The sequence below is a fragment of the Equus quagga genome, chromosome 4, assembly GCF_021613505.1.
Source record: "Equus quagga isolate Etosha38 chromosome 4, UCLA_HA_Equagga_1.0, whole genome shotgun sequence".
Classification (NCBI taxonomy): Eukaryota; Metazoa; Chordata; class Mammalia; order Perissodactyla; family Equidae; genus Equus; species Equus quagga.
Genome location: NC_060270.1, coordinates 16,376,479 through 16,398,027, shown reverse-complemented (window position 1 = coordinate 16,398,027; position 21,549 = coordinate 16,376,479). Strand labels below are relative to the sequence as shown.

General features: G+C 40.9%; 1 protein-coding gene across 29 annotated transcripts in view; it reads left to right on the top strand.

The window, feature by feature from the left end:
* ZBTB20 (zinc finger and BTB domain containing 20) overlaps positions 1–21,549 on the top strand; it is a 770,585-nt gene that overhangs the window by 647,594 nt on the left and 101,442 nt on the right. For 2 of the 29 annotated variants that reach the window (XM_046659185.1, XM_046659202.1), the window contains one exon: positions 8,219–8,283. The exons of the other annotated variants lie outside the window; for them this stretch is intronic. The gene's annotated coding sequence lies outside the window, so the exon portion shown is untranslated. The remainder of the gene's footprint in view (positions 1–8,218; positions 8,284–21,549) is intronic. 29 annotated transcript variants of the gene reach the window in all.

Genomic DNA, 21,549 nt, shown 5'->3' with positions numbered 1-21,549 from the left:
TGTGCTTCTGAGCCTGTGTGCACATGCCCAAGACCTGCTCAAGGTAAGGCCAGAAAGAAATCAGGGGCAGGACTTACAGCCAGGAAACTCAGTTTCTTTTTACTAACTACTGCTTGTTTTCTTTTTTTCAAGGAAGTTTGTGTTTTTAGAAAATATGTTTCAATTCCCAGACATTGATATCCTGGGCATCTTTGGGTTGCGACAGAAGTGGGGATTAGTGGCTGTGACAAACGGAACAGAAGCCAGTGCAATTGCAATCCATCAAACGTTGACAGACCCCAGATTTTTCTGATCCTTGCTCCAGAATTCCGTTGTGTCCTTACCCTAGGAAGACAGGGTTAACTGAGAGTTTTGAGGTTGGTGGTGCCTCTTTCTTAATTTTGGTCTTGGTGACTATGGGACTGGAATGCCTTGGTAAAAGCAATAACTAGAACCAAGACCACCTTCCTGGGGGTACAAGCTGTGCAGTTGTACAAGACCCCTATGCTTGAAGAAGGGCCCTATGCTTGGTTTAATGCTCTGCTGTTGCTGTCTTGAAATTCTTAATGAATTTTTAATAAGAGGCCCCACATTTTCATTTTGCCTTGAGCCCCACAAATTATGTAGCCGGTCCTGCCTGGAATTTCTCTTTCCCTAGTGTGCCAACTGAAGATATCAGTCACATGTCTTCTCTCACTGAAAATGATCCTCTTGTTCCATTCCTCAGAAGCTCGCTCCCCTTTAAAACTCTGATGATTTCTCTCCATACAGTGTAGTTCAGAAGAACCCACCTCTCCTTCCTTCCTCCGGACACCTTGAGATGATTATAATCAAGATGGTCTTATCTTATAATCAGAAACTCTGGGGGTGTCTCAGCCAAATATTTTTTTGCTGGAGGTTAATACTGGGAGCACTTAGTGAAGCCCCTTTATTGGATAGTTAAAATAGGATTCAACCATTAAATTGAGATTTTAAAAAGAGCGTCTAACAGTCAGGTTATTTTAGACCAGGACTTTCCAACCGTTACGTGATCAAACACATCAGTGTATTCTGAAAACAAGTTAATCTCCCAGCTCTGGCCCTGGGCTTCTCTCTCTCTCAGACTCCCACTGTTGTTGCTGCCAGCTGTGAGTCCTAGGTCCTTCTCATTTTTTCTTTTTCCTTCAGCTCATACCAATCCTTTCATCTTTCTTACTCAAAATTGGCCTTAGGAGGAGGGAGTTCCTCTCTTTAGTCTACCTGTGGCATCTTATGAGAATAATTCTTGCTAACTTTTGTACTGTATATACGCACCAATTCTGCCACCACCTTGATGAGTGTGAATGACAGACTGTAAGGTCCGAGTTAGACCCCATAAAGTTCATGGGCCTGTCCACTGTGACAGGTTTTTAGAACCAAGCCTTAACCAGAAGAATCCAGGTTTCCTGACTCCTGGCCAGATACGTTTTTGATGACTCAGGGCATCCTCAACATTCCTAAAAGATACATGTAGATGACTGGGCCATAAGCCAGTTCTTAAGCCTCCAATCCCAGAGGGGGAAATGTGCAAGAGGAGCTAGGAGCTGGGAGAGTCATGTGGGAGAAAGAACCTGACTGGCCACCTCACGCTAGTTAGTTAGCTTCTCTGAACCTATCAAATACTTCCTACCACAGATAATGTCTCCAGGGTTGTTGGGAAGATGCAGAGAGATGCTAGCCTAACACGAGTCCTCACTCACAGCAGAAGCTCAAGATCAGCTTCTTCCACCTCCACCTCCTCCTTCTCCCTTACATTCTTCCACACCTCTATTCTCCCTCCTCTGTGAAAGGAAGGAAAGCAGGAGGAATCTGATGGCGGGGTGCCAAACCATGCAGTCTTGGAGTTTAAATTGTAGGAGATTAGCATAACCTGTCTTTGCCTGAGCCAGGTAGGCTGAAGCTTGCAGGTTCTGACCTCCTGTCTAGCAACAGCACAACCATGGCACAGCAGAAGAGCCAAAAGCATTATTCACAAACCACGGCCTCTCTCAAGGGACTTTGCAGTGCTTCGCCAGCTCCAGACACGGCTCAGGGCAAAAAACGGCAAAGGAGATTGAATCCTTTTCAGCCTTGGCCATCCTTTCCTCCTCTCCTCTGCCTCCAGGGCCCAGAGTCCTGGTGCTAATCTGATTCTCTCCTTCAACCTCTCCTGTTCCAGAATTATCCCTAACCCTTCCCCCAGCTCCAACTTGAAACTGATTTACACTGAGATGACCCTCTTGAGGTTGAAGTGATTAGAGGATGGGGGCATGAATATCTCAATCCCACCACGGGACATTTGCATCTCAGAAGCAGCGTTAGAAATTGAAATGTACCTTATTAATAAGGGGACTTCTGCTCCTTGCCTGCTGTAGGTGTCTGTCCCTCCTGTGCCTAGAATTAGCCACGTCCTGATGCAGCTGGACCCGTGGACCCCCCTACTCCCCTTCTTTATCTTTGGTCACGTATGTCATGTGAACTTAGAAAAGCAAACTTTCTACCTGGGAGAGAAAGAGGGGAAAAAACTGTAGGTTTACACAGTGAATAATCAAGCCCTGGATGATGGCACAGGGTCTCTCTTACAAAAACATGCCACAGGATCATTTTTCTGATATGAAAATAAGTTTCTATCTTAGATAGCTAAGGCCTTAATGGGTATGGTTATGAAAGTACTGTAAATAAGTTTAAAACCAGACCGTTTTGCAATAAGTCAAGGCTCCTACCTCCTGTGAACTCCGAGCATTTTGCAAATTTGAATAATCAGTCATCTTGAGTTTCCTCTTTTTACAGAGGAGGCTGTGAAGGCTCAGAGGAGACAGGGCTTTTTTTCCTGGTCACCCACCTCACCTGCAGATCTGTGTCTGCGGCCCTCGGCCCCCAGGGAAGTTTGGCTTTGTTAGGGGAACTCCTGAGAACACCTCCATCCACGGCAGCCTGCTTTTCCATCTTCTAGTCATTTCTCTTTACTAGTTGTTGCTCCTGCGATGTGAGAGAAAATGTAGCCCAAGAATCAAAGGGAGGCAATGGAGCATTAGGGGAACATTAGCAACTATTGAAAAGACATTTTGACCTATTTCTGTAGTTATCAATGTAATAGTATTTGTTGCCAGGAAATGCACCGAAGGCGGGTGGGAGGTTGAATTGCACTAGCAGCCTGCTCTCAGGGGCCCTCCAGTTACAGGAGGTGGTAATTCTAGTTAATAAAAGGGTGAACTTCAAACACATTTTAACCAAATCAAATTGTAGCGGGAAATATCGTATTACTGATGTTCAAGCCGACTCACAGCTGGTAACATTAGTCAGTATAGAGGCCCCCAATTCTGACTTTCCAGCATTTTCAGATGCGTTTCTGGCAGTGGGAGAGTTCCCCAGGCACATTGTTATGTAGGAAAAGGAGATGTTTAACTAACGTAGGAGCTAGCCTACATGAAAAATTCTTTATTCTTGTCAGACTTTTTATAAGATTGTCAGATATTCAAATAATATGTAACCAAGCCAAACTTCAGGTGGTTAATAGGAAATCTCCAAGAGCCAGGAGTTTTAATTTTTTTGTTGTTTGGGTTTTTTTCTATGACATGTTGGCAAATGATAAAAGCGATTCACTCTGCTATCCAGAGATGCTGGGCACAGTTCCCCCAACACTGATCTCATGCCATGAAAAGCACAAGGCATGGCGAAGAGCACAGCCTGCTGATCCTACAGCTCGGATTTGAATCCCAGTTTAGCCCCTACTAGCTGTGTGACCAGAGGATATTCACCTAACCTCTCTGAACCTTAGGATCCTCACATGGAAAATAGGCAAAATATCAATCTTTCATAATTGGTATGAGGACCAAATGAGATAACGTGTGTAAAGAAATCCACATATAAAGAAAACCTGCTGGGCATGTATCCAGCATTCAAAAGTGATCATTGTTAACTTCTACTCTTTTTGCTTCTATGGTTTGCAGGGCTTTTTTTTTTTTTGAGTTAATTAATTTTTTCCAAAAAATGCACAGCTTTTAATATAATAATAAAAGGAAACACTGCTATGGATGCCCTGCAGACTGATCTGGTCAGTCCTTTTTTGGGTGAATAACTGTTGGCCACTCACCTTTCTCACAGTGAGCCTAGACTTCCCTTTATTAGCCTCCTCTGGGGTCACGTAGTCAAACCATAGAACATGTTTTCACCAAATCCACTAACCCCCCTGGTAACACAGCCCCAAATTATGTGGGCATAAGTGAGACAATGGATCATAGAGCAGCTGGAGCTCCCCAGGCCCCTTCCTCACCTGTCCTGTCCAGTTCACCTTGAGTTAGGAGAGATGGCAGAACCTTTCTGTGGGATTGCCTCCTGCCCAGACTTTTTTCTGAACTTTTTCCATGGGCCGGAGTCTCTGTTTTCACAGAGATTAATTCTGATTTGGTTCGCCTACACTTTTGAAGCTCTAAAAGCTTTTCATTGTGGGCAGATTGTCTCAAATACTGTATTTGAGGATGGAAAGAGAAAACTCTGCCCAAATGTAAGCACCATTGAATCAAAGAAACAGTATATTTTTTCAGTTGCATTCTTTGAGGATCCAGATAACCTTGAATCCTTTACAAAAGCACATCAGTAATGCCATCCTCCCTCTTAAAAAGACACGTACACACACACACACACACTCACACCGATCACAGAAGGCCACTGTTCATGATATAAAGGGGTGGAGTGTCCAAGAGGAATACAGACTGAAAAAGAAGGTGATTCTATAGATAGAACCCAGATCCAGAAGCCAGGACATCCAAATTCTCGCGTGGGAACCTGCCTTCTGGTATGGGTCCCAACATATCTGCTGCACCCCAACTCCATTGCCATTATTTCCAGGCAGCATGAATTCTGACCCACCCTCCTTAGAGGTTATAGAGGAATTCACCTGTTGCTGTTTTGAAAGACATTGTGATAGCTATGCCAAAGGCACTTTACGTGGGCAAAGTGTTTTCCTCACTTGGAAGGATGGAGCCCTGAATTGTACCTCCCCTCACTCTGGAGTGGATAAATGACTGAACTTTTCACACCAGTATGGGAAGAAAATGATGTCATTATAATGCCAACTTCTAACAGCGTTTTTGTAATCATCTTAATATCTAGGGCTGATGCAGACCCACTGACCTGGCCTCTCATCCGTATTGACTCCTCTTTCATCCATGCATGCTTTTGATAAGCATTAATTACAGGACAACTCAGTGTGAGAGGTGTTGTGGATACAGAGTACGTATCCCTCCCTCATAGCCCAGCTAAACCCCTATGCACACTGGTGGCCCGTTGACTTCAAGCTTGATCCAAATCCCTTCCTTTTTGTGCATTGAGCCATTTTAGTAAGTCTATGGAAGGGCTGTTCCATAGCCAGGAGGTCTTGCTTCTTCTGATTGTTAAAGCACTCATTTATATGTCTCATGTGGCACCAATTACATACTGTCCTATACTAGAGCGTGTTCATATGTGTCTCATTCTTTCTACCACTTCCCAGTAAGCTTCGTAAGTACAGAGATTATATTTATACACAATTTGTATCCCTTGCAACACCTAGGATGTATCATCAGAAATAAAAGGTACATAGTGAATATTGTAATTTTAAGAATGAAATTAACAATAGCTTATAAGTATCTGCCAACAAACTATCTTTTCTGAACTCTATAAATACCTACCGGGAAGCTAGCCTACAGAGAACATCACTCAAAGATATCTGTGAAGCTTAAGGATTTTTTTTTTCCAATTTAGTATTTATAGGTTTCATTCTTCCCTAATCTTGGCCGACAGTATTTGCACATAGTAGGTTTTTAATAAATGGTTATTGATTTATTAATTAAAATCATGGAATAAATCAGTGATTTCCTATTTCTTTACGTTAAAATAGCCATTTTGATTTCCATCTACATCTTTATCTTTAGACCTTGTCAAGCCCTGCAACACAGATATCCTAGGATTTTATCCCAAGTGGTACCTGGCTTCAGCTTAGAAGTGGTCATGAGTTTTAATTTGGCCTGTTTATCGGGCCTCTAACAGGGCAGAAAGAAAACCTTTTTTTTTTCTGTCTCCTCCTCTTCCTAATAGGACTGTTCTATAGTTGAATAGGACCAATGTCTAGATAAAAATCTTTTCATTCCTGGAATAAACATGATATCAGATTCATAATGTCAGAGTGAGGAAGCGCAGCACACAAAAAAAATCTGGACATCCCATGTTGTGAGTTTGCTTGTGGGCCTGAGGGGTGAGGGGTTTATTACTCAAGGCTGTTAGGTTAGGTGCGCATGATCTGCACCAGCTCCATTAACTGTGTCCTCCGCCCAGATGAGACGGCTGACTTAACAGATCCTCTCCAGCCGCACAAGCTTCCCCGTTACCCTCCAAGCTGATTAGATCCTAAATTCCATCCACACGAAATGATCTGAAGCCAGTTGCTTTTGTGCTAGGTCACAGGATGTGATATAGCAAAGAATTCCAAAATAGAGACGTTATTCCAGTTTTTCCTTGGTTCCTCCTCAGAACGCCTGTCTCCCAGAAAGCCGGGGAAGCCAGTCCCTCCTAGGCTAGACACTCTGTTGAGTCATGTTTACCGTCCCCCTCAGAAAGGTTCCAAAAGCAAATGCAAGAGGTTGCCGGATGCAGGGACATGTGGCGCGCGTGCTTCTGAAGTGAGAGGCATAGCACACACCTGCTTTTTGGCTGTGGCAGGCCATCTTGACTGTGCCATGCCACAAGTTAGCATTTTGGATGAGCAATTGCCATTCTGTTGTTTTCTTCTCAACACATGGTGTTCAAAAACAGTTAAAAGAAAACTGTACCCATTTGCTCATCCCAGAAATCTAAAATTTCAAAGAAGCATGCCAAATTAATTTTCACATAATATTTTCCAAGCTTTTTCTTTGCACTGAGAAATGATATTTCACTTTTTGAACTCTTGGTGTCCCGGCCTGAGGTAAATGGGTGCAGTTTCTCTTTAAATGGCGTTAAACATATCAAAGCAGGATTATATCTGTCACTGTCTTTTTTTTTTTTTCTTTTTTTCTAATGGAATCAAAATCCTTCAGGGAGTGTCCCAAATCCACATTAATGTCTTTGAGTGCTAATGTTTCCACTGGGACTTTTACATTAGCAAAATACAAGCGTGTGGTTTCCCCTCTCTGCTGTCTGTATAAGAAAGAGACGACTACACATCCGTTATTCTCCGTGGCCTCCAGCTAACCCGTGTCAAGGTGGGAGAAGATGAGTGGAGATTTTGGAAACTAGTGCTTCCTTTTCTACCCTTTGCCTCCCATGTGTGGCTCGCCTGCTAAGCTAACATGAATGCTGTTTCCAGCATGGGTGAATCTCTGGAATCCCAGCCATGAATTTTATTCAAAAAAACCCTAAATTACAGTAGCCATCAATACTATTTATTAAGGGCCTATTAAAACTCAAATTTCACCTTTGGTTCTGATTCTGGAAAAATTAGACAAACACCCGTGATTTTTAAGACCTCACCACTGACATTTTTGTCATCGATTTTGGGATATCGGTCATGTGTCCTTATTATTGCAATACAATTCCTGTCTACTTCAATCCCTCTTTTTTATTTCTTTAACAAAGCAATTAAAGTGACATGTTGTCAACTCTCAATTATCAGGTGGCAATGAAAGATTGCAGTGTCGTAGATAGATAATAATTATAAATAAATAATCGTAAAATGATAATAAATAATTAATAATTCTCACATCACATTTAATCTTAGAATGCACCTTTTTCTTTCATTTCAATGTATTCTGGAAAGTCACAGTATTTCTGGAGTAACTGTTTTTATATATGATGTAGAAGGGGCTGGAAACTCTGTACTCTCCAACCCCTGCCCAGCGTCTTCCTTCTTTGGGTGCCATCCTGGCCACAGAGGGCTTTAGTTCTGGAGCTGATGGAGAGAACCATCCCTGGAGAGCTGGGAGGTGCCTGCTCTCTGAGCTCGCTCTTTGCTTACTTTCACTTTCTAGAGCACTCTGGAGAACGACAGGCACTACTTCCGTAGACTCTCTTCCTAGCCCTTCCTCTTTCTTCCTCCTCTACACCCTTTCCTGCTTTGCTTTTTTTTCTTCTTTCTTTTTCTACCCCGCATGAAACTAAGTGAGGGAGCTTGAACTGGGGTGTGTTGGTGTGGATGGAGAAGCCCAGGGAGAAGGGGGATCTCCTAATGCCCGAGCCTACCACCAGCAAAGAAACTCAGTGTTTTTATTTAAACAACCTTTCCCCACAGCTAAGCCTTCATATGTGGAAGAAAGATTCAAACCTTTTGCCTTTCCACACTTTACAGAAGACAAGGTAAGCAGAAGCAGTGATAATGTCAACCCTGGATTGAAACAGAAGCCTTTGTGTACAAACTATGTGCTCACCTTTAAATATTTTTGAGGATAAATCCCTATGTGGCAATTAATGGAGAACCGACTATGATAGATTTTTGTGGGGATTGTGCATGTTTTTCTGGTGTTGAGTCTTGGGGTTTTGTGTTTGTTTTTAAGCATTAGTTGCACAAAAGCTTTGCAATGTCAGGTAGACTGTCTGTCTTCTGTAACTGAAAAAAAAAATACCCTTTTGTACATGAGTCATTTGAATTTTCTATGTTAATATTCTTTTTGGTGGGTCCAATGTCAGTTTGTTCATGTTAGCATATTTAAATGTCAAGGTGGCAGAAAATGTGTGTTTATATTTGTATAAACTTCTGCACACAATTTAGCACCATATAGCAGATCCTCACTAAAAATATTGCTGATGGCTTTCACAGTCGTTTCATCTTTGGCTTTCCCTCTTAGCAAACTTTGGCAAAGGACACAGGCTTTGTAGATGGACAAACTTGGATCTGTATATGAGGGCCATCAATTACTTTCTACTTTGTGAGTCTGATCAAACCAAAATCTTGCTGTGCCTTAGTTTCTTTACCTGAAGAAATGGGGATGATAATCTCTACTCTGGAAGGTTTTCATAAGGATTAAATGACATGATAGATATTAATCCCCTAGCTAGTACCTGAAATGTGGTATAACACTCAAATGTTATTTCTCTCCTCTGGTTTTGTTTTTTTTTTTTTCCAAGAGAAATGCCTGATTGACACGATCAGTTCTTTGGTCTTAAGCTTACTATTAGTGATTTTTCTCCATAACCAGATTACTTGAACTGATCATATTCCTTAGGTTTCAGCCACTCAATTTTTGTGCATCTCAAAGGAAGTCGTTGTGCTCTGCCCTATCCTAAAATATAACTGTAAGTGAAAGGACTTGGAGGTTAGGTAGTGTGTTGGAGCTGATAGACACATGGCTCAGCCAGGTTCTTTCCTTTATCCCCAGCTCCACCCTCATCCTTGACCTAAATACCCTCTCAGAGACTGGGCAGAGCAGAGGAGCAAGGCGTAGAGAGCCCTGTTTCTAAGCTACTTAGGGAAGTGAATTTGGGGTGGATACTGAAAGGAAAAGTATATCCAAACGCATAGAACAGCTGAAATCAATGGCTCAACCTTTAGATTTGGGGTACTAGAAACATTCTGAATTCTTTCCAGTCTCTACCTAAAATACAGTGCAGAGTTTATGCCTTCTCTCCTGATTCAAAATTAACGGTTATGTTGTATATTCATTCAATGGGAATGAGTATGGCTACTCAATTATTTTAGGTGGTTGTGTTGCAGATGTAAAACAACTATATTGTAAACTCTTTCGAAGAACCCAAATTGCATCTAATCATACACTTTTTTTACTTTCATAATACTTGCACTTAGTTGGAGCTCAATAAATATTTGTCCAATGAACAATCGAATCTAGCCAATGGCTTCTTGACTGTGGTAGTGATGGTGCTGCAACATGGGATCCTGTTTTATTGCCTAGCAATGTATTTTATGCGTACATATCTATATCTGTAGATCTTTCCCTCTCTCTGTATATGTGTATGTATTTATATACATTTTTATATACAATTGTTTAAATAAAAGATCTTAAAGGACCCAATTCCATTGGATCACTGAGTGCCCTAAATCCATCTGTGGACTCATTACTGATAAAATTGCCAGCTGCACAATTAACTCTGTGAGCATTGCCAAGCCCTCAGTTTCCTCATTTGCAAAATGACTATATATATTAAGTAATCGCTAAGGGAAGAAACCCTTCCAACTCCATAATTCTATTCTTTCTCTCCAGTGAGAAGTGACATGTGTTTTTGAGAGGTGTGCTGTTGTTTGAGCTTAGTTTTTCTCCTTATGCAAGAATCACACATGAGGTCTACCAGGGGGCTGGGGACTTGTTTATTTGCTTTTAAGACTCTTTCAGGGCAGCCATTGAAATAGTGTCTTTTCATTTCGATTACTTATCATTTAGACACAGGGACTCCGCATGGTGGGGCCGACCTGACCCCCAGAGGAGCCTGCCCTGGTTCTGTCATTCCAAAAAAGAGACTGAAAGCTCCTCCAGATCCCCCCTTCCGGAATCCTTAAGGGAACTCCTCTTTGGTGGAAATGAGGCCTGATAGTTCCAGTCTAGCTTCATAGATGCTTTTCTGGATTCACAGGTTGTGCTGGACATTAAGGACACAGTCTGCTTTGGCCAACCTCACCATTGCCAGAGTGAGGTGTTTCTGGTGATTTGGTTTGTTTTTCCTTTTAAAACCCGCGTATTTAATGTTGTGTGTGATAGAGCCTGATTGTCCCCATAAGGAAAGTAAGTTTTTATGTCATTAACATGCTGATTTGGTTCAAGAAAGAGAGAGTAAACTGCCAGTATGGTACAGTATTTCTGGGTATTGTTTTCTTTTTTCTCTCTCCTTTTTTTTTTTTTCTTCCTTTTACAAGAAGAAAAAGACCCAGAATTGTGCTGTTTGGATTATCATCTTCTCCTCTTACATTTGAGTTTCACAATCCTCTTTGAATGAACAATTAACTCTCAAGGTCTGCATCACAGCAGCTGCCTTTGGGTGTGTCCCTGGTGACTTTATGGCTCTGGACACTTCTTCCTCTCAGCTCCTTGTGAATATTGTGTGTCCTGGCCCTCTCTCTGAATCACACTGGCATTCAAACAATAACCTCTCCCCTGGCTGGTGCTTCTTGATCACCAAAATGACCACGCAGCCTCTACCGCTGTACTCTTCTTTCAGATGCTCCCCACGTTCTGGAAGAAAAAGATAGCTTTAACATTTAATTGCTTACATGATAAATTTTGATAAGGACTCAAGTATTAGATTTTGATGAGTACTAAGGGGGAGACCCAGACAACAGACACAAAATCTTATTTTTAGAGACTACTTTACAGTACAAATGTGCAGCACTTGGGGGGAGCCAAGTCTTCACGTTTGAATGAGAAGAACAGCGTTGTTGCCCTGTCTGTGTCAGGATTTCCTCCTCTTTGGTCTGCAATGCAGTCCTACTTTGGTTTAATTAATCCATTAAGGTCTATCTTAACCCTAGTCAGTAATGATGGAGGGGCTCACCGGAGCCATCTAGAATGGGAGAAATTAGATGGATAATGATTTTTGTTCTGTCTTTTTATATAGTTGATCCCATGAGGGACATATTTCTTTGGTGTATTCATGCTGATGTTCTCAAGACAGATATATTACAGAGAAATAAATCAGACTATGAGATTTTGCTAGTGTCTAATTCTTGGTGTGTAAATTTAGTGTTTTAAAATCAAAGCTATTTTTAAAAGGATATTTTTATCAATATAATATTAAACAATCAAGAGGATGAGAGAAATTTGAGAAACTCTCAATTGGGTATTATTTTTTATTACACTTAGATACTGTTATGGAATATTTATGTTAATAGTCTTCTTCTGATTACTCCCTTCTCCACAAGTAAACTGTTTAAGATGATTCCTCCTCAGTCCAATTCAACAAGTGTTTACTGCATAGCAGTTGGCAGTTCTCAAAAATCAGGAGACTTAAATGGCTTTATATGTCTAAAGTAATAAATCAGGACAGTTGGGGTTTTTTTATATAGTTATTTGAAATCAAGACCTAAAGTTGCAAGGCAATAAATTAATCAAACTGTACAGGTTGAGTACCCACTATATTTTTCCTACTATGAGTGGAATTTATAAGCAACTACAATATACATTTAAAATACAATACTTTTTTTAAAGTATGGTAAGGTGGATGGAGTGGTTTTTACCTTGTTTTAGAGGGTTGGCAATTGGCTGATAGAAATCTTGGAAATTTCTTTAGCCAAAGCAGAGTTCAAGTTATAGTTTGAAGGAAGGAAAGATGCATGAGGGATTATTCTGCAGATGCAGGCTTATGGGGGAAAGGCTCAGAGGTGGACATTTCCCACGTAAAGGGAAGACTCTCAAGGGGAATAAGCCAGAAGGAAAGGAGATTTGCTCAGTGGACACAGGAGGGCCTTAGTGGCACCATTTTCTGACAGATTAGATGAGCAAACTTGTAAAAGGCTTTCAGTGCTGGGAGTTTGGAATTCACAATTGATCTGAAGTAGGATGGAAACCCACTGGAGGACTGAAGAGGGAACTATGACAGTCAAGCCATTGAGAATATGTTTGGAGGGAGGCAATTTTCATATCCTAGGTACAGTGTGATCAGAAGCTGGCAAAGGACAACAGAAGAAAATGCATATTTGAGTTAAGATCATTATAAGAAATTTTCTAGATTTAATAATTGGCTGTATATGAGAAGCAAAATATTTTAAAATATGAAAGTCTAGCAGAAGTTTGAGGCATTGGATGGTGTCATGGACCATGGTTATATAGCATTTGGATAGCAGAATAATTTAAAAGGAATGAGAGAATGCTCTATATGGAATCTGAGGTGCTAGCAGAAAATCTAATCAGAGATATTCTAAAGAGGAAGTGCTGACTAAGTTCACTTAATTAACCCCAACTAAGAGAAGTAGGTTACAGAAAAAGATGGATGAGTGTATGAACCCCTCATATGTATGACTATAAAAAGAAAAAACTGTGCGCCTTAAGATGGTAGTGCCTTTTAAGATGGACAGCATATTAAGGAGAAAGTAAAGGAAGGTTGAGGAAATCATTGAAGGGATAAAATTGAGCTAAGATTTTAAACTACAGAAGCCAAAGACAGAGAAAGAAGCCATTTTGAGGAAGTTTTTAGGGAAACAATAGCAATAAGCTTAAAGGAACCTTGCAGGATCATCTCAGCCAATGCCCAAATCCTGTGTATGGGAAAAGGAGGCCTAGAAGAGAGAAATGCCCAAGCAAGCAGAGCCAGCTTGTAGAAGAATGAGGACTTGGGCATAGGCATCTCTGGTCATGGTCAAGTGCACCTTCTACTGTGCTATGCTGCCTCAGTGAAGGACTTGTCCAGTCACATCTTGCAAATGTTACGAGTTAGGCAAAGAGAGTCTGAATTTGTAGAGGGCCAGGCTGACAAAAACTGACTTGTGTAAATCTGCTGACGAGAGAAAAGGAGAGGGTTTCAGCTGTGTCCAGGACGGTCAACAGAAGAAGAGGAATGAATGGTTTTGAGTATTTCAGAGCAACTTCTTGCCTGCTAATGCATCAGAATCACATTTGTAAGAGGGCACTTAGAGATGCACCGCTACACAATTTTGCAAGTGTAGAAGCATATTTATATTTTTATTTTGTTTAAATATCAACTCTTTTCAACTTGGTTCTTAATATTGAGGGAAAATTCTTTGGGTTTCATGTCTAAAATTGAACCTAGATTTAGTTGGTTAAAAATAAGACCAAAACTGAAGAATCTTTCACTCTAACCTAAACTGAGGGGCTGGTTTGCTTTGGACCTTGACTGACTTTCTTCAGTACAGCCATGCAAAGACTTGGCCAATGCTGAAGTCCAGAAAACATGCTGTGCTTTGCTTGCTAAATATTTTGAAATTGGCCCCTTGTCTTCAGGAAGACCTCCTGGGTTTTGCCTGAGTAAGGACCACAAACTTGAGCCCATGCTAACTACAGCTGTTGAAGTCTTGTGAGGGATGGAGGAGATACTGTGCAAATGTGACATGTTGAAGGGGACTCCCCTGCATAATGTGATCCATGTCTTTAGGAATAGAGCTTTGCTTCCATGTTAATACATTCTGGAAATTGCTCAAGAGGCAGCTTTGGCATTAGAATAGCAACTTTCAAAGCAGTGAACGTCAGCACTTCTATTTCTCCTTCTTCTTGGCGTGCATTACATGAAGCTGGAAAGACTAATTGGCTAAATGAAGGGACTCAGTGTCGCAGAGTTGAAATCCTGGCATGTAAATGGAGAGGTGGGGAGAGACTTTGCATGCATATCTATATGGCCTCCCTTTGTGAATTATCAGAATAGAAATGGTTCTGCCTCTTCTCTAGTTTGCCTGTGAGATGAGTTGGGGTGTGAAGGGCATGGCACAGAAATTCGCCACGCTTTGTATCTGTGATTACTTGTCTCTGTGTGCATCTTTTCCACTCCTAAATTGCGTGTTTACCTAAGCTTGCTGAATAATGCATTGTTTTAAAAGATGTGTCCCTGAATTAAAGTTATTATATGACAATTATAATATGGCTACATACAGCTGAATATTATAAAGAAAAAAATCAGTAAATGTCATTTTTAAAAGCAAACAAGGAAATCTCTCATTTGTTTTATAGGTGTTAGATATGCTTCCTTGACCTCTGCCAAGCTTTTACAAAGACTGATCAATAATGGAATCAAACAGATCATATGAGATTGGTTCCCTATGGCAGTAGTCAACTTAGCATATGGAGTGTTTCAATCGGAAAGAGTTTCATCACACATACATTTTTTGTGAAAGAGTATTTCAAGATAAGCTCTACAACCCATTTTTAATTTTTGTACAACACCAAAGTCTAGAACTCATTTGGTTGGTTCACCTGTTCTGCCTTTTAACAACACTTTGCCTAAACTGTCACAGACAAATGTAGACCAAATGTATTTCATGAAACTTTTAATAGGACATCACAATATTTCATATGAGGATTTAAGATCTCCTGAAATATGTCAGAATTTTATAACTAAACTAAATCTTTGATGCTTATTAAGCTCCCCTTTTTAAGGTTTAATTTGAATTATGAATAATAAACATCTATTAACACATCATCTTACTGATAATCATTGTCAAATCAACTCTTAAAATACTTTGGGCAAGGAAGGGGGGAAAGTTCTTTGACCTTTGCCCTGAACTCTCTCTAAGGTTTTTCCATTTCCATTAATTACGGAACTTTGAATCCCAATGTTGATCTAAAACACAGGGTGAATTTAAGTTATCCACTTCTTTGTTAATTTTTGTCATTGGTTTTTTTGCCTTTTTTTGTTGTTATTGTTGGGGTTGTTGAGGAAGTTTGGCCCTGAGCTAACATCTGTTGCCAATCTTCCTCTTTTCGCTTGAGGAAGATTGGCCCTGAGCTAAGATCTGTGGCAGTCTTCCTCTACTTTTTTTGTGTGTGGGTGCCACCTCAGCATGGATTGATGAGTGGTGTGTAGGTCTGCACCTGGGATCCGAACCTACAAACCCTGGGCCACCAAAGCAGAGCACACGAACTTAACCACTACGCCACCAGACCAGCTCCATCATTTTGTTTTTAAAGCACTCTTTATGCTTAGTGACACTGCTGAGACCTGAACCTGACACAGTGATGGTCTGCAGCATAAACACCTCACAGACTAATAATTGTTAAACTTTTGATCATTAACAAAATCATTTGAAGTCCCTGGGTACCACTGCATGAAGTGTTGTGGTTAAAGAGTGTTCCTTGGAAACTTGATGCTGAAAGAGGGTCTTGGTGAGTCAGTTGAAAGCTAGGTGAATTTTAAACACTAGTAAAACCAAATTTGAGGATGCCAAATTTGATTCAAAGGTCAAACATTAAAATGTTGCCCGTGGACCATGGAAGAAAAGGGTTTGCCTGGAGAAGAGCATGGGTAGGGCTAGACCCTTGGAGCCAATAGATGGGAGTTGCTATTTCCATGTGGCATTCCACCCAAGAGGGGATAAAATGCTGCAGTGGACTTCAACAGTTATCAGTCATCAGTTATGCCACTCTAAACATGACTGACCTTAAATATATGTAACATAGTGTCTTTTGTCCAGTAGCTCATCATATAATTTCATTCATCCCACCAGTAAATGAATGTGAATGAATATGAATATGAATGACTATGAATGTACAGGTATCATTCTTCCCAAATGTGAACCGGGAAAGCTGAGGCTCTGTAAGCGTAAGCACCTTGCTTAGTGTTACTTTTATAATCAGTGGTAGAATCAAAACCAGAACTAGCTTGATGTCTGGAATCTACAGAGTGTTGTTTTCAGGGCCAAGTGGAGCAAGTTATGTTTAGTTTGATTTTAATCCATTTCAGAATCTGGACAACATCTTAACAAAATGTCTCGTTATACCCTGTTTTTCCTGTAGATTTCTAGAAAGGGAGCTACAGTTAGGGGTGCAGTGTAGGTCTTTTTTCTGACAACAAAGTGTTTTTGCTCTTACAATCTCATCAGCTGAATTACCAGAAAATTCATATTCTGTATCAAACTCACATAAGGTGAGTAATGACAGGTAGCGATGTATTCACAAAATGTACCTTCTTGCTGTGTGTTCTTCACACGCCAGACTGAAATGGCTTTTACAAAGCTCTCACTGGTGATTACATAAGGTCCTACTTCACTGCCACGAGGTTTGATCTTTGACACCAGAGAAGCGACAGCCGCAGCTCCAAAGAGCCTCTGCCCTTTGTTGTCTCAGAGCGGCTGCCAGGTGTGCTTTGAACCTCATTGCGAGAAATCCCCGGGAAAAGGTAGGAAAGCCACAGTGTCAGCAGAAGATGCAGTGGTCTAAGCTGGAAGTAGTTAGTCTTTCATTTCTCTCCATTTTTTTTACCCAGCCATCCTTCCTGAGGGAGAGAAAAAAACTGACTTAAATAGAATAAGAATTCCCCCATACTTCATCTTCTTCTGTATTCCTCAGGGCTGGAGAGGGGGCTGAAGAAGAAGCTGTGAAGCAGAGATACACTGGTGTTGGCCCTTGCGTGCAGCAGATTATTCTTCAGGGTCATTCTGTAAGAGATTGCACAAAGATACAGCCAGAAACAAAATGCGGTGGGGGGCAGAGAGGGGAAGAGACAGTGATGTCAACCAGATGAGGGACACTGAGAGAGAGGGAACATTTTCCCTGAGAGGTTCACCAATCACGGAGAAATTTAAAAAAAAAAAAAACTGTAGTCTTAAAACGACTTTAATGTCTTATTTTTCCCTTCATCAGGAAATTAGCATTCCAAAAGTTACGCTTTTGAGTGTATCTTGATGTATGTCTAATCAGAAGTGCATTTTTATGGCTGGGTTATAAACCCATCACAATCGTGAGGGGTTAAAATGGGATGCCTTCAAAAGATAACCTATACCTACTCCAGGCTTGAAACTCGATTAGCCCAGCTATTAAAACCAGGAGGACAAGCTGTTTCTTCCCTGGATACAAAAGCTGTTAGGCTACGACCTGACCCAGTACAAAAGTTTTCTGAATCTCTCTCCACTTTACAAAACGTCGGCTTGTCGCTGCCGTCTGCAGCGAAGCTGTTTACAGCTCTGTGCTAAGTGGAAAGTTCAAATCAATTATTGTCCATTAGAGTTTAGGTATAACTGATGAAATATCCCCGGAGGAGTATTGTAAATGTATCAAGACGTCCTTCCCCATTATAGAAATGGGGACGCAGAGTGAATTACTTACCTTCTCTCTTACCCTTAATGCCTCTGGAAGGCTGCTGGGCAGACAGAGCTTATCTTGTCTTGCTGGGGTTTAAAGTGAGGACTTTACCATTTGGCGAACATGTGTAGTGAGCTGACAGAAATTCCAGGTTCCAGCTCACCTTATACACTCCTTAACCCCCTTCTGGACCTAAAGGGTCTAAGAGGCCAAAGATATACAAGAAAATCCTAAAAAAATAATGAAAACTGCAATCTAGAAGTTCCCTGCAATCAGGTTCTTTTAGAAATGATGTTTCTTGTCAACAATCAAGTAGGAAAAGCTTTGACTCCAAATTTTCAGCAAGTGACTCTAAGACTTAATGCCAGATAATTTGTGCCAGGATGCTTTCTTTCATAAACCTAGGTCTCTACATCAAGCTTCAGCAGGGAGGAAAAGGAGACCCACTGACTGCTCAAGTGTGAGACGGGTAGCATTAATTTCCCAGAATCGGTTATTCAGTTACAGTGCCTTTCACTCCATAAAGACTAGAACTGAGAGGAAGAGGGTCTGATTTGTGATCTGCTATGACAGGAGATGGACTAGAGGTTCTTGACTTCCTTTTAAAGTTGTCTTTACTTCTCCTCCCTTAGTTCTGCCCCATAGCAATCTCTGTGCCTTAGAGATCCTCAGGCTGAAATACATGTGGACTCATCTTGTCATGGGAAAGCCTGGGTGCTATTCCTCAGAGTACTGTAATTTTTCAAAATCCAAAAAGTGACAGAGAAAGGTCAAGGAGACATCATTCTCCTGTATCAACTTTTCCTTCCTCCATGTGCACAGGTGAGCAAGACACCTTTTTATTCAGAGCTAGTCTTATTCAGTTCCAGTGGCTGCACTGAGGGGAAGCAGTGGAACGGTCCCAACACAATCCCACAAGCCCATCATCCTGGGGATAAGAAACATCTTTAAAATGCAGCACTGATTTCTTTGTGTTTCTTAATGCCAAGGATAACTCCGAGGATGTTTCTTGCTGACAGCTCTGTCCGTGGTGCTAAGTAGGAAACTGGCCCTATTTCTTCCCTGTGGTCCATACAGCTTACCCCCTACTCTCCTGGGGCTTCCAGTCATCTGTCTATGGAGATATTAATTGCTGTCCAGTAAATCTAGCCAAGATGAAAACCAAGCTTCCGAGATATTTATTGGGTCAGATTTTCTTCTAGGTCACTCAGGTAATGAGAGATTTCATGTTGTTTTTCACCTTTATCTAGGTAGGTCTGTTGCTTTTTTTTAAGTTGACAAGAAGTCCTCTGAACCTACCTTTGGTTGCTAGATCATCACATGTGCCATGAAAACTGTCACTCACTCAAAGGGAGCAACCTGGTTCCATGCCCATCCAGGTTCCCCTCCCCTCAAATGTATGTCTAGCCCCAAATCACTAGCTTCTAACAATTTATGATATTTAAAGAATGAGTCCATTTCTCTCCCCCATGTTTGTAGTAATGGCCGTCTGCCTGCTTCCCTCAGCGTGCATAGGACACATTTCTCTTCATTCAGATTTCATTTATTCTACGTGGTATATCAGTTGTGTTGGCAACTCAGATTGTACAATTGTTTCCTCTCACTACTTTAGGAAAACTGTTTTACGTGCTAAGTTTGATACTAACATTTACTGATTAAAGTCTAAATACTTTAAGATAATTAATATCATACAAAGAGAACTGCCTTCAGATTTGTCCCGTGTCTTAACGGCAAAATGCTAAAGAACTGTACAGTTCCCTATCTTTCTCCAGTGGAGCAGAGCATCTGGATTCTACACCTGAAAAGCAGCCTAAATATGATAGCATTAAATGTATACCCACAGTACCAAATGTGTTTAGACTTATTTTCCTGCTTCGTTACTATAGGTAAAAGTGTGTTCAGTCAGTCCTTTCCAAACCAGCTTCTCTGCTCTGAAGCCCATTTTGCCTGCCCTATTCTGAATATCAGCCAGCACACTCACAGATTGCTAACACGCTTGCTCAGATTTAAGGAGCCGTCCTGATTTTCAAGTTTCTTCTAGCCGTTATTTGTGTTCCAAATTATCTTACTGCGTCTGTATTAATTTTCTATTTCCAAAAGTAAACTCCATGTATTTCAAGGCAGCACGGTTTCTTTTTTACATTTTCCAGGGAACTGGTGTTTTTAATGTCATGTGAGGACAACATTACACAATGGATCTTTGGCAGGGATACACAGAAATGAATACCGTGTGCGAACAAACATTAAATGGCAGTCTTAATTACAGAGTTTGACTCTGTTGTTTTTAATGCCCTTCAATTTTATAATTTGATGGAAAATGCATCAACACAGCTCTTTTCTTTCTACCCTAAATGATTAAGGATTGATATACCCCCAAGCCATAGTAGCCTGTTAGAGCCGTCCGATCAGGTAGGTCTTACATTTCATCCACTAGAGGGCAGTAGGGATACACATCCACACCAACCAATATGTGCAACATATGGTCGATGTGGAAACATAGTAGCCATAGCTTTCGTGTGTATGAAAAATTCCCATTACAGTGTTGCTTCACTTATAATTATATTGAAAGTAAACACTAATTCACAGACGGACTACGCATATTTTATTTCAACATACCCCACTAGTGTTTTGTCTATTCCAGTTTAAAATGCCCTGAGTAATGAAACTTCCACTACTTCCCTTGGGAAGCTGTATCAAAACCCAACTGTTTTCACTGCTTGAATTTTTTTTTTAATATACTCAAGGTCTATTTGTCCTCTTTCGAGCTCATTTAGAACTCCGTTACGTACTTCCTTTTCCCTTACCATAAGGCTAGTTCCATTCTGGGAAGCAAATGTTTATTGAGCTCCTACTATGTGTAAAGCATCGCTAAGGGAATGCATGGCCACAGCTGACAAGGGCTGCAGCAGTGCATTAGATGGATTTTTGTGAGTCAGAAAGCCAAAGGAGCAGCTCTCCCAGGCCAAACCTCCGAAGACAAGTCGGTCTGAGTTCTAACGTGAGTGATATCCAGAAAGCTGTCACAGCTTGGGCAAATTTTCATTTGTGCTTAGGTTACTGTATCAGAACTCAAAAGGTATTCCGAAGGCACGGTAATATTAAATATCACCGAGAGAACAGTGAGGTGTCCAGCTGACACAGCGGTGAGTTCATGCCAAGGAAGTGACATGGATGTTTACTAATGAAGGTTTAGTCTTTCTTCTTTTTGCAGCTGGTTGTCAGGTTAGTCTAGAAACTTCAGAACTTATACTGGGGTTCTTTATACCCATTTATGAAGGATAGGAAGTGGGTCTCTCCCCAGGGAGTGGCACCTTGCTATATATAGATCATATTGTGTTGTCTGCTTTCTATCACTGACTTTCTGGGTCCAATCTTGGTCACATTATACACGCTACACAATGGGAAAGAGGTCCAAGTTCATGTGCAATACTCTGGTTTGCATCATTAGTTTCTTGGCATATACTTTGATTATTAAGTATCTGAGGGGGAGGATGGAAGAAATCCAAGCCAAGAAAGTTCCTTTAAGGCTAGAACTCACAATTACACAGTTGTTAAAAAGTCTTTTTTTCCTTTACATTAGAGACGTAGCAAGATTTTTTGCTCTATTGGGTATATTCATCTGGAAGGATTTCCGTAAGGCTGTCCTGATCACCAGGAGTAATCCCCAGATAGACATGTATGCAAACAAGAACTGTTCAGACTCCAAGAGCAAAAATTGAACATTGTGGAAATTCTAGAAATGATACTATTTTTCTTTAACATCCTTTGAGCCTCTGCACGAAGTAACCTATTCTCCAGAGTTTTTCAAATAAAGTGCTTTCCTTTGCCAATTAAGAGAGCAGGAATGTGGTTTCATAGGCTGTCTTTCTTTAGGCAAATGGTAGGGAAGGGTACCAAATCGACACAATACCTTAGCCCAGGTTTTCTACCACAAACA